We start from the raw sequence: 12,001 nt of genomic DNA on the forward strand, positions 1-12,001 counted from the left end.
CCTTGCACGTGAGAAGCCCTTTATATTTTTTGAGCTGGCCTCTAACTCACTGTGTAGCCAACAATGACCTTGAATTTCTGCTCCTCCTCCTCTACCTCCCCAGTGTCAAGATTACAAATCTATGACCCCACGCCCAGTTTCTGCATTTCCAGGGATGGAATCCAGGGCTTCCTGCGTGTTAAGCAAGCAATCTACCAAGTTGAGCTACGTCCCTAGGCCCCACTTAAGACTTTAATACATTTTGAATTAGATTTTCGTAACTCTGGAAACTTGGGGATTTGCCTGCATTTTTGTAGGTAGATACCCACATTCCCCAACATCATTTATTGAAAAGACTGTTTCTCCCCTGAGCTACAATCTTACTACTTTTGTTGAAAATCAGTGAGACATACACAGACAGACAGACAAACAGATAAGTTATTTGATGATATTTTTTAGTCTGTTCCCTTTGTTTGTGTGTTTGTTGTTATGCCAATAATATGCTGCTTTAAGGGAAGTAACTTTTTAGCCTGTTAATTCCTCCTGCTTTCTTCTTTTTGATCAAGATAGCTCTAGGTATTTGTAGGTTTAAGTGACTCCATACAAACTTTAGAACTATTTTTTTTTCTAACTCTATCAAGAATACCACCTTCATTTTGATAAAGGTTGCATGGAACCTACTTTATGTAGATGAAGATTTTTATTATATTGACTCCTCCAATCTAGGAACAAAAGATGCCATTTAATTTGTCTTCTTCAGTTTCTCTCATCAATGTTTAAAATGCTTCATGATAAGCTGGATGTGGGGGCACACGCCTTTAATCCCAGCACTTCAGAAGCAGCGGTAGGTGGATCTCTGTGTGTTCAAGGCCATCCTGGTCTATAAAGTGAGTTCAGGATAGCCAAGGCTACACAGGGAAACCCTGACTTGAAAAAAAAAAGTTTCAGGGTAGAAGTCTTTCACCTCTTTTTTTTTTTTAAAGTTAAACTATTTTTATTGAAGTTTAATGTCAACATAGAAAAACACACATATGCAAATTGCACAGCTCCACATACTCTTTTTAATCCGCTGAAAATTACATTTGTTTCCTGATTTCTATTTCAAATAATTCACCATTCATATATAGCAATGCCACATTTTTCTGTGCTATTTTTATTTTCTGCAACTTTGGTGAAGTTATTTAGCTTTGGGAGTTTCTGGCATTGCCCCCCTTTTTTTTTTTTCAATTTGGATGTGTTAAGTGGTAAGAGTGGCCAGGTGTGGTTATGCATGACTGGATCTCTGCTCTCAAGAATTGAGAATACAAAGTCATCCTGGGCTACAGACATGACCCTCACTAACAACAACACCAAACTACCAAAAGGACAAATAGTGAACGTGGCTATCCTTACCTTGTTGTGTAGACATTAGAGGGATGTTTACATGTACGTTAATGCTGGTTTATTATGAATGGCCTTTGTGATATTGAGGAATGTTTCTTTTCTGGCCAACTTGATCAATGTTCCTTATCATGAACTAATATTGGATTTTATCGGATGTCTTATCTGCACTCATATGCTGTTGCTGTGATGTGCCTTGTTTATTAATTTGGATCCCTGGTAGAAGTTTCACATAATGATAGTCAACAACTTCAGAATATGCTGGGGAGCTCATATGCTGATGCTTTGTTGAGAATTTTTGCGTCTGTGTTTATGAAAGGTTCTTGGCTTATAAGTATTTTGTTTGTTTGGGTGTTTAGCTGGTTTGGGAATCAGGGCATTGCTAGCTTCGTGTGATGTGTTTAGAAGAATTTCTTCTTCCTCTGTTTTTTTAAATAAGTTAAGAAAACTGGTTTTAGTTCAGCCATGAAACCATATAGTCTTTGGCAATTCTTTGATGGGACATTTATATTACTCGTTTAATCTCTCCACTTGCTATTAGTCTGTTCAGATTTTTTAGTTTTTCATGATTCTGTGTTGGCAAGATCTATAAGTCTACCAGGAATTTGTTATTCTGTGTTTCTGTGGTGTTGGTTGTAACATCTTACATTTAGTTTATGATTTTATTTATTTCTGTCTCCTTTAGTAACCTACCTAACAATCTGTTTGTTTTATCTTTTTAAAAATGTTATTGTTGTTGTTGTCATTGTTATTATTGAGTGTGCATGATGTGAGGAAGCACATGCCACAGCACACATGGAAGTCAGATAACACCTTTGTGGCGTGCGTTCTGGCCTTCCACCATTCCTTGAGTTCCAGGGATTGAACTCAGATCACCAGGCTTTCATAGCAAGCTGTAACCCACTGAGTCATCTCACTGGCTCTATTTTATCTTTTCAGAGAACCATCTCTTTGTTTCAGTCATCATTTAGATTGCATTTCCTTAGTCTCCATTTCTTTGGGTGGGGTGCAGGGGGGGGCAGGGCGGGGCGGGGTACTTGTTCTGTTTTGTTTTTGGTTGGTTGAATTTTTCTTCTCAGAGTTTTAATTCTTTCCTTCTAAATTAAAGTTGTTAGCTTTAGCTTTTCTAGTTCCTTGGGATGCAGTGTTGGAGATCTTTCTCTTTTGATGTGGGTATTGATTATTATAAATTTCTCTCTCAGTAATGCTTTTGTTGTATCCCGTAGGTTGGATCTTCATTTACATGTGCTTTAGGACAGTTTAAATTTCCTTCTTCAAGGGTAGAAGAATTGCTTAGTGGTTAAGGGCACTGTTTTCCCTTCCAGAAAACCTGGATTCTATTCCTAGCTCCCACATGGTGCCTCAAAACCATCTGTAACTGCAGTCCCAGGGGATCTTATACCCTCTTCTGAGCTATGAGGGCATTAAATATACACAATGCACAGGCATATGTGCAGGGAAAACACTCATTCATATATATATATATGAATGATATATCTATAACAACAATAATAAATGAAAACTTTCTTTTTTATTTCTTCCTTGACTCATTGTGTATTCAAAAGTAAGTAATGTTTTTCTTTTTCTTAATTTCTGTCTTTATTGCATTATGGTTAGAAAAAAGCTTATCCAATATAATTTCAATTCTTTTAAATTTGAGTCTTGTTTTATCACATATTGTATGACCTATAATATTCAATGTTTAATGTTTTTATTATTAAATCTATCTTAGATAATATTCTACACAGAGAAAATGTGTGTTCTGTAGCTGTCAGCAAGAAATGTTCTATAGATATCTGTTAGGTCCATTTGGTCTCAGCTGAAGTTTAACTCTGCCATCTATTTCTTGATTCTCCATTTGGATGATCCACCCAGTGCTGAAAGTAAAATGTTAATGTCTCCAGTTATTATTGTATTAGAATCTACATCTCCCTCTCAATATATTAAAAGTTTAATTACACATTTATACATTTATAAATTCAGGGCATGTGTTCATCAGCTTTCTCTTCCAAAATACTAGAGACTACATAAAAGAGGAGAGGTTTCTTTTGGCTCACAGTTTCCAAGGTTTCAGTCCATGATGGCTTGGCCCCATTGTTTTGTGCCTAGAATGAACCTGGACATCACAGTGAGAGTGACTGGTAGAACAAACCATTTCACATTTTTGTGGCTAGAAAACTAAATCCAGATAAAATGAGGCCAAGGCCCTCAAATACCTTCAAGAACAACAACAACAACAACACACACACACATTGAAATTCTTTTTAGTCTAGCCTTCTTTCAGTGTTATAGGTTTTTTAAAATTTTTGCTGAGTGTATTTTTAAGCTCAAGAATTTCTGTCCAATTTTTAATTGCTTCCATCCCTTGTTAAGTTTGCTTATTAGATTATCAACATGTTTTCTTTAAGCTCATTGAATTTTCTTTAAACAGCTGTTGTAAATGCTCTATCTAAGCTGTATCCCATACTGATTAGTTTCTGGCACCTTGTTTCCAATACTAAATTATGTTTTCTTGCAAGCCCTTTATGCTTACCTGTTGCACAAGGCATCACCTTGGCACTGGCCTTGGTGGGTTTAGTTATTTATAACAGCTTTAGTTGTGCCTATCTTAAGAGAAATTCTAAGCAGGCTGCTTGCTTTCTCAGAGCCTGCAGTTACTTTTATTGCTTCAGCACTGGATAAAATCCAGGCCCAGATTTGCTGAAAGTCTGCTGTTGATGTATTGTCAACGTTTTTAGTACTATACAGCAATCACACACTGATTTGATCCAAATATACTATTGGCGTTTCCTAAGAAGGAATAAAAGAGAGGGTCAGAGAGATGGTGCTGCTAGTAAAAAGTCCTCGTCTTCAAACATGACAACCTGAGTTCAGTTACCAGGTCCTACATGGTGGAAGGAGACAACTGACTTGCACATGTTGTCCTGTGATCTTTGTGCATGTACTGTGGCATGGGCACACTCACACATGTACACATACGTGCACACAAAATTTATTTGAAAATGTAATGAAAATAGAGTTGTGAAAGTAAAGTACAAAGAAAAAATAGTCTGTCCCAGGAAGTTTCTCTCTGGGACTAGGGTAGACTCAAATACCTCTCCTGTCGTTACTGGCCTATCACTATACACTAGGATTCTGCCTAGTTCCAGGAAGTCTTGTGGATGGACCAGCTTCTGGGTTTGGACTATTTATAACATCATATTGTGTCATACTCCAACCCCACAACTGCTAAGATCATCATAAATCCAAGGTAGAACCAAAGGCACACTTCTGTAATCATCTATTATTGAGGTAGACACATGTCCCCAGATGACTGCAACTCATTATAGGCAATGCTATCTGGCCGTCTGAGGCTGTGTGTCTTCACCTAGCGTGGGAGCTATTCCAAAGGCTCTGTCCACAAGCCTTTAGTATCCGCCCACTGTTGTTTCATCAGCCTAGCATAAAACTTGAGGACAACGTTTTCTGTTTAATGCCCTGGTCTACCTCTAATAAACGGGATCTTGGGCCTTGCTTTGCTTCCTAAGGGTAAGATGGTACGGTGAAAGTGGACTCCATTGTTCACGTAGGCTAATGGCAAACTGGGTTACAACTGAGGCTCGCAGCAAGGACCTATGTCATCTTATGTGGGGGTCATCAGTTCCATATCTCAGCTGGTGTTAGTCCAAACCACAGATCTGCCCCCAATGGGATACATATCTCTGCCTAGTGCTCTGGGTTCTAAAGACCCATTTGAGACTTCTGACTTGGAGATAACTATGCTGGCCAAGGTTGGGGGATGGGTCGTAGCTGTTTCTCAGTGCTTTTTCAGCCCATTCCATTGGCTGCCACCACAGGATGAACTTGGTTGTGGTAGTTCTTGGGCCTATAAGTGGTAAATTTGCTATAAGCATGCAGGAGTGTACTCCAGCTTCTCTAGCAGGCACCTAAGGAAACTAGTAACAGTGTGGAAGCCAGATGCTAAATGGCAGAGATGAAAGGTGGTGGGGAGGAGAGTGAGACAAAAAGACTATAAAGGCAATTGGAGTGAATACAGCCCTGGGCATAGAGTTGGCAGTATAGTGGCTTTCCTAACCCAGGCCTACATGCTGAACTTAAAAGTGTCAAGTGTGCTAGTTACTAACTCCCAGGGAGAAACAGACAGACATTGGAAGAGCTCAGTGCTGGAGACTGTCTGCTACTCTCACTCAGGGCCTTTGCTTCCACTATGGATCCTGCTTTCACTAAGGTGTCTATAGAATGTGTTTCCATTCCTGGCTTTCAGAGCAAGGAAAGTGCCTGCTGTTGGGACAGATGAGTCATGTGCAAGGGACTTTTCCCACTTTGCATCTCAGTGACCTTACTGCATTTGTCAGCTTTCTATTACAGTAACAAATACCTGAGCTAAAGAAACAAGACAGACCATTATCTCAGCTCACCACTGCAGAGATTCTAGTCCATAGCTATCTAAGCCCATTGCTTTGGGCTGAAACACAGGACAGCATGGCAGGATATAGGAGAATCGAGACAGATATCCCACAATTCTCTAACACCTCCCACAACATCCACCTCTGAAAGATCTACCACATCCTAACTGTATCCAAATAAGGACTAAGCCTTTCACAAAAAGAGATGGGGTTGGTAGAGTCTCTTAGAGTACTCCAGATCCAAACTGTAGCACCCAATCACCAAATTGAGAGCTGGAGCAGCCAGTGTTGCTCAGAAGAGAGTATTCTAGAATTCTAGACCTAAAGAGGGCCAAGTGGTAACAACAAGAGTTCTCTGGGATCTTGCTGACTCGCCCAATCTGGTTTCATCCTGCTTGACTGCCTGAAGCAACAGTGTGACCTGTCCTCTGCCTACAGAGAATGCCTGAATGGATGGCCTTGTGCTGCTACTCACTTTAGAAAAGACGGGAGAGGGCTGAAGGAAGAGGCAGAGGCTAGGTTTTCACTGGAAGTAGGAAGGAAAGAGGCATTGCAGGCAGCCATGACAGAGGAGTCACAGAACACCAGCCATGTGGGTGCCTGTGAATACATTTCACGAGAAGAAGAAGACAGAGCCCATATCTTACACAGCACTTGGCTGGCATTGCAGACCAGAACTAAGTGAGCCAGCACCAGACACATTCCAAAGGCCTTGCTGCTAGTGTGTAGTCTTCAGGCCCATGGCTCAAAGTTTCATGCCCTAACCTCACAGCTATTGCACCTGGACTAGCTCCAGAAAGACAAAGGATTTGCAGCAGAAAATACCAAAGTGACTTTTGAAACTCTCATGATGATGGCTTTCCCTAAACTTGGGTTGTTCCTTTGACATAGCACTTTCTTTACTACTGCCAGGATTCTTGGCTTGCTGTCAAGGAAATCTCTTGTAGAATGTGTACAGTAGAAGTGAAGGAGAGTATGAACCATCAGGCACCAACCAAGGGAAGAAAGAAAACATTGAATATTTCCTAGAAGCTTCCTGGATACACACACTCTTCTGAGAGATCACACCAATGCTAACTTCCCAGTGACAACTGGCAGCCTCCCTAGACTGGGGAGTTAGGAGAGTACTGTGGTGTCCTCGGCTTGGCCAGCCTTCTGCCTAGACTTCCACACATGCTCTTCACAAGGCTTTATGTGCACCCTTATTCCTTTTGATATGAGGACCTTGTGGGCTTTGTAATGTGCATGTTGCTTTCTGATTTCAAGAGTAACCCGTTTTTTAGAAATTGAAGTCGGAAAATGGAGAAAAGTATTTTTAAAAGCCCACAAACCTCAGGGATAATAAACATATAAAGATGAATAATATAACAACCCAAGCATAACTCCTACTACCGTATTAGAATACAGCATTTTGTTTTTTCTATACAGAAATATATATAATTCTCATTATCATATTGCTATCAACCTCCATACACATTTCCTCCTTTATTATGTAACAAGGCATGGCTGTGGAAAGGGATGGAAGATCTATATGCATTGAGTAACAAGGAAGTGAAAAGTAAAAAACATGTATTCATGCATCAGGTAGAGAAACAAATGCTGGCCCTAGTATATCCCTCCTGGTCACAGTCCACCCAGCACACGAGAGTCTTCATTACCTCAATGCTAAGATAACCATTGCCATTTTTTTCTAGATAGTTTCACCACTTCCTAATGGTGTATTTTGATAGGATCTCACTCACCAACTCAGACTGGTCTCAGACTCATGGCAACCCTCCTTACTCAGCCCCCTTCCCCAGTGCTAGGTCTCACAAGTATGTGCCACTATGCTCTGCTGAAAGAAGTCTCAGGCCACTACTGTTTGAGTGCCTCCTAGTAAGTACTCCTTTGTCCCCAGCTCCCCTTTAAGGGAAAGCAAGAGCTAAATTCCCACCTCCATGCTGTGATGCAGGGCAACACTGTGGAAAGAATGCTAGGCTTGCAGAAGAGATGAGGCCAGCAAAGGACCGAGCCCCATCTCTGCCAGGCTTGGGGAGAGACACACTCCCATGAATGCAGAGGTCTGCTTATTCAGCCGTTCAGTTCACACAGTTTTTCTTGGCCACCACCCCATCCTCCTCAGCACCCAATAGTAGAGTATCTGAGTCTCCTGCTATAGTGCATGGTGGAGATTTCAGTTCATCTGTCAAGTAGCTCTGCCCTTTCCCCTCTGCTGACTTGCAGTTCACCTTCCTTCAGGCTGAGGAGTCACTGTGTTCTGCTCTGTCTGGGTAGTTTTCTTTGAGGGCTTTATTTGGTGCCATTGTTGTCAAATATGCTTTGCCTATGCATCCCAAATGGCCCTGGGACCCTGGGGCCCTCTCGCCCCTCTTTCTCTTCTTCCATTCTAGCTATAGCAGTACTGTCCAGGTCTGCATTTTAGCTTCACCAATTAATGTGTAATTATTATCTCCTCTCCTCTCCTCTCTTTCCTAGGAAGAATTTGTTCTTAAAAACAAAAGTAAACATAGAGGCCTGCTGTAGTTTCATGATCTCTGGGAGGGAATGAAGTTAGATGCATGCATTAGATTCGCTGTTTAAATCCGGAAGTCTCCAGAGGAAATCCTGCCTCTCCCTTCCTTAGTTGTCTGAACTTCACTGTCAATTGCATGGCTCCCCCTGGAAGCTCAAGGCTTAGAAACCCCACTTGCTCTGTCTAGCAAGGGGACAGACATTAAGGGAACATGAAGTTAGGAGGAAACTTTACTTCATCTTGAGGCACAATGATTAGAAGCCTAGATTTAAAAAAAAAAAAAAACAAACAAACCCTCAGGCCCTGGTTCAGTCCCCAGCTTTCTTACTTGCTTGCCATAGATTTTTGAGCTAGCTGCAATTAGGAAAGAAAGAGATACCATTCAATTTTGACTCTGGCTGACTGGAAGACTTCTGTGCAGCTAAGGTGTGTGTTTTCTGCCCCTTATTTAATGGGCAACAGAAACTGCCTAAAACTGTGTTCCAAAGAAAGAAGATTGTTAAGGACACTGTAACTCCCAGAGGTTCCTAGACCTGGGATCACTCTACTGTTACATGTGAGACACACTTCCTTTGCTTCACTGGGATTGGTGTTTCAACTCAGGCTTGTGGTGATCTTGCAAGTACCTGCTCCTATCTTCCTGCACCTGAATGAGTAGTTCCAGGCCACTCATGGTTGTGCTACTAAATTAGGGCTGTGCACACCATTGAGCCATTTGCTATAGTTGGTTCCATGTACCATCTGCCAGGCTTTTCTGTCTGATGAATTACTGAGACACTGTAAGCCTGTGCTAATGTTGATGGAGGTCCAGTTCTTTATGGTTTTTTTTCTCTTTATTATCTGAGAATTTCATACATGTATATAATGTGATTTGCTCATATCTATCCCCATTTCATGACCTTTAATTCCTCCCCTATCCTCTCAACACTGTTCGCTTCTAGTATCACATACTCTTTTTAAAACCCATGAAGTCCACTTGGTATTGCCTCCATGTGCATGTTTATGTAGGGCTTACACAGGTCTTGTGCATGAACTAACAGCTACTGTGAGTTCATTTGTGTGAATGCCCTGTTATGTATGGAAAACTGTTTAAACTTTAGTCCTTTACTACCTTTATTCTTACAATCTTCCACCTAGAGGTTTTGGGGGAAGGAGTGTGATATAGATTTCCAATTTAAGTCTAGGTCCTCATGGTCTCTTATTCTCTCCATGCTACCCAGTTGTATATCTCTGTATTAATAACCATCTATTGCAAAAAGAAGCTTCTCTGATGAGAGTTAAAAAAGTAATAATTTATGGGAATAAAAATAAATTAGGGAGCCATTTAATACTATGCCTAACTATCACATTAGTTAATGGTAAGTTCTCCTCCAGAATCTATGGCCTAGCCAACCATGGGGTTTTGGACTAATAACAGTACTGGATTAATGTCACTTTATGGAAAAGCCTTAAATCCAATCAGCAAGCAGTTGTGCCACTATAACATCTGTGCCACTATAGTACTACTTGGTGTATCTTGCCAGGCCACTTGCTATTGAAGCTCACAGTGTACACAGCTGAGTGAGAGTCTAGCTTATGAATGTCAGTGCTAGCTTCATTTCTCCAGGTTCTATATTGCAGGTATATAGTGTCTTCAATAATGGTGTCTTACCATCTACTTCTGATGAGTAACCAAGAGTAATGGGGATTGCTAGTAATGATTGGGGGTCCTTAGGACCCCACTGACCAATAACTCAAAAAGAAGTAAACCATGCCTGGCACTGGGCTTTTATTTAATAGCCTATGGTATCTATAAGAGTCCTTTTCCCCTATTATAGGGTAACTCCATTTAAATCCCTTTTATACATGTACATATATAGATATATATAAATATATATATATATTTATACACGTATAAACTTTACTAATCTTCTACAGTAACAGGTTTCCATATAGTTTATTCAAAGGTCTTTCGTGTTAGTTGTCCCTTCCCATACTCCCTCCTCTACCTTGTCCTCCCATACACCATCCCACTCAAATGTTTTCAGTCTATTATTCCTTGTTTCTACTTTACGTCAACTGTGTTCTATCCAGTGAACGTCTCTCCCATGACCCCTTACTAGTTTCCTAACTTCCATGGATAAATGGAAGTTTATTCCTTAAGTAATTTCATCATTAAACTTTCTCAAGACATTGAATTACAGAGGGACTAAAACAAAACAAAACAAAAACAAAGATGAACAAACCTTTTATTCTCTATGAATAAACTCAATGTCTGGCATGGAGTAGGGCAAGTTTCAGAACCTGAAAAATATGTATATGTCAGAACTTTTCAAACTCCAATGTTTAAAAACAAATTTCCAGTCTCACTTGTAGTCTCAGCATTATGGAGGTAGACTCTGGAAAACCAGGAATTTAATGGCATCCTCAACCACATAGTGGGTTCAGTAAGTTTGAAGAGAATGTGGGACCCATAAGAACTTGTTCATACAAACTTCTATAGGATAGTGTTTAGAGTTACCAAGAAGCTAAGCATGTAGGCATGAAGAATTGTAAATTCTAGGAAATCACAGTTCTCCTCTGTCTCACCCTGATGAACGTGCTCCAAGGACAAATGGGAGCTTGATGAGCTGCCCAAGTAGAGTGGCTCTGAGCTTGCTAGCTGGGACAAATATTGTCAGAATAGCAAAAGATACCTGGGCTTGAGAGGCGGATGCTGGCCTATTTATTATAGATTGACATGTGTTATTTTTTAAAAATATTTCAGCTAGTCATTTTCTTATTGCCATATTTAAATATGCATAATTCATTCTTAAAATGACTGGAATCTCCACTGGAACCCTGCCTGTACTTTCACTATAACACAATTTTCTAGTCGAAGGCTTGTTTTCCATATCACAATTTAACAACTCAGTACATGCTACATGTGGATTTGGGAATGGAGCAAAACCATGTCCACATCTTGCATTGGTAATAAATAATAGTTGTGTGACTTTGGGCAACTTAGTTAATCTCTCTGGGCCTCCATATCCACATGTAAAAAGTAAAGAATGTAATACTGTACCTCATAGACAGCTATTTGTAAGGACAGAGTGAGTGAGATCAAATGTTTAAAACCCTTGAGGTAGTTAGTCCAGAGAGCATAGTTCACTAAATTTACTAGTGTAGTTTTATTGTTATTTCAAATAATATACATATAGACCATATATCTATAATGAATCATCCATTGGAAATAGTTTCCCTTGATAGGAGATCACTAAGTGTTTCTTGTAGTGAGTTGGATGAATCCAAATGTTTTGCTTTGATTCAGGAAGTGAATATTACCTTTTCCCCTGGACTGCTGGGTGGACACAATAGACCACTTACAGCTTAAAGATGAAAAACAAGAGACATTGCTTGATACAGAGAAAAAGAATGGCTCCCCATCATGCAGGTGTCCCCCATCCTTTGAGACACAGCTGCTGCTAAACACTTGCTCGCTCACCAGGGTATCTAGGCTCTATTGGCTATCTACTTGACTTTTGAAGCCTTTGTTCATGTGGGCATCAAGATAAGATTATTTTAATTGCCTTGTCTGAAGGAACTGGATCATGCATTTCACACTCTCAGAAGGGGTGAAATTCCTGTCTGGTTAACCAAGATGGCAAGGAAGCTCAAGCCCACAACTAGCCCCCAAAACTTTAAGGCCTGTCAGGGTCTGATGAAGTGAGGACTGCAGCTCAGAACATGGCTGAGAGGAGGAACA

General features: G+C 40.4%; 1 protein-coding gene across 3 annotated transcripts in view; it reads left to right on the forward strand.

The window, feature by feature from the left end:
- Mamld1 (mastermind like domain containing 1) overlaps positions 1–12,001 on the forward strand; it is a 113,350-nt gene that overhangs the window by 92,477 nt on the left and 8,872 nt on the right. The gene's annotated exons all lie outside the window — the stretch shown is intronic.

This window comes from Acomys russatus, chromosome X, assembly GCF_903995435.1.
Source record: "Acomys russatus chromosome X, mAcoRus1.1, whole genome shotgun sequence".
Lineage (NCBI taxonomy): Eukaryota > Metazoa > Chordata > Mammalia > Rodentia > Muridae > Acomys > Acomys russatus.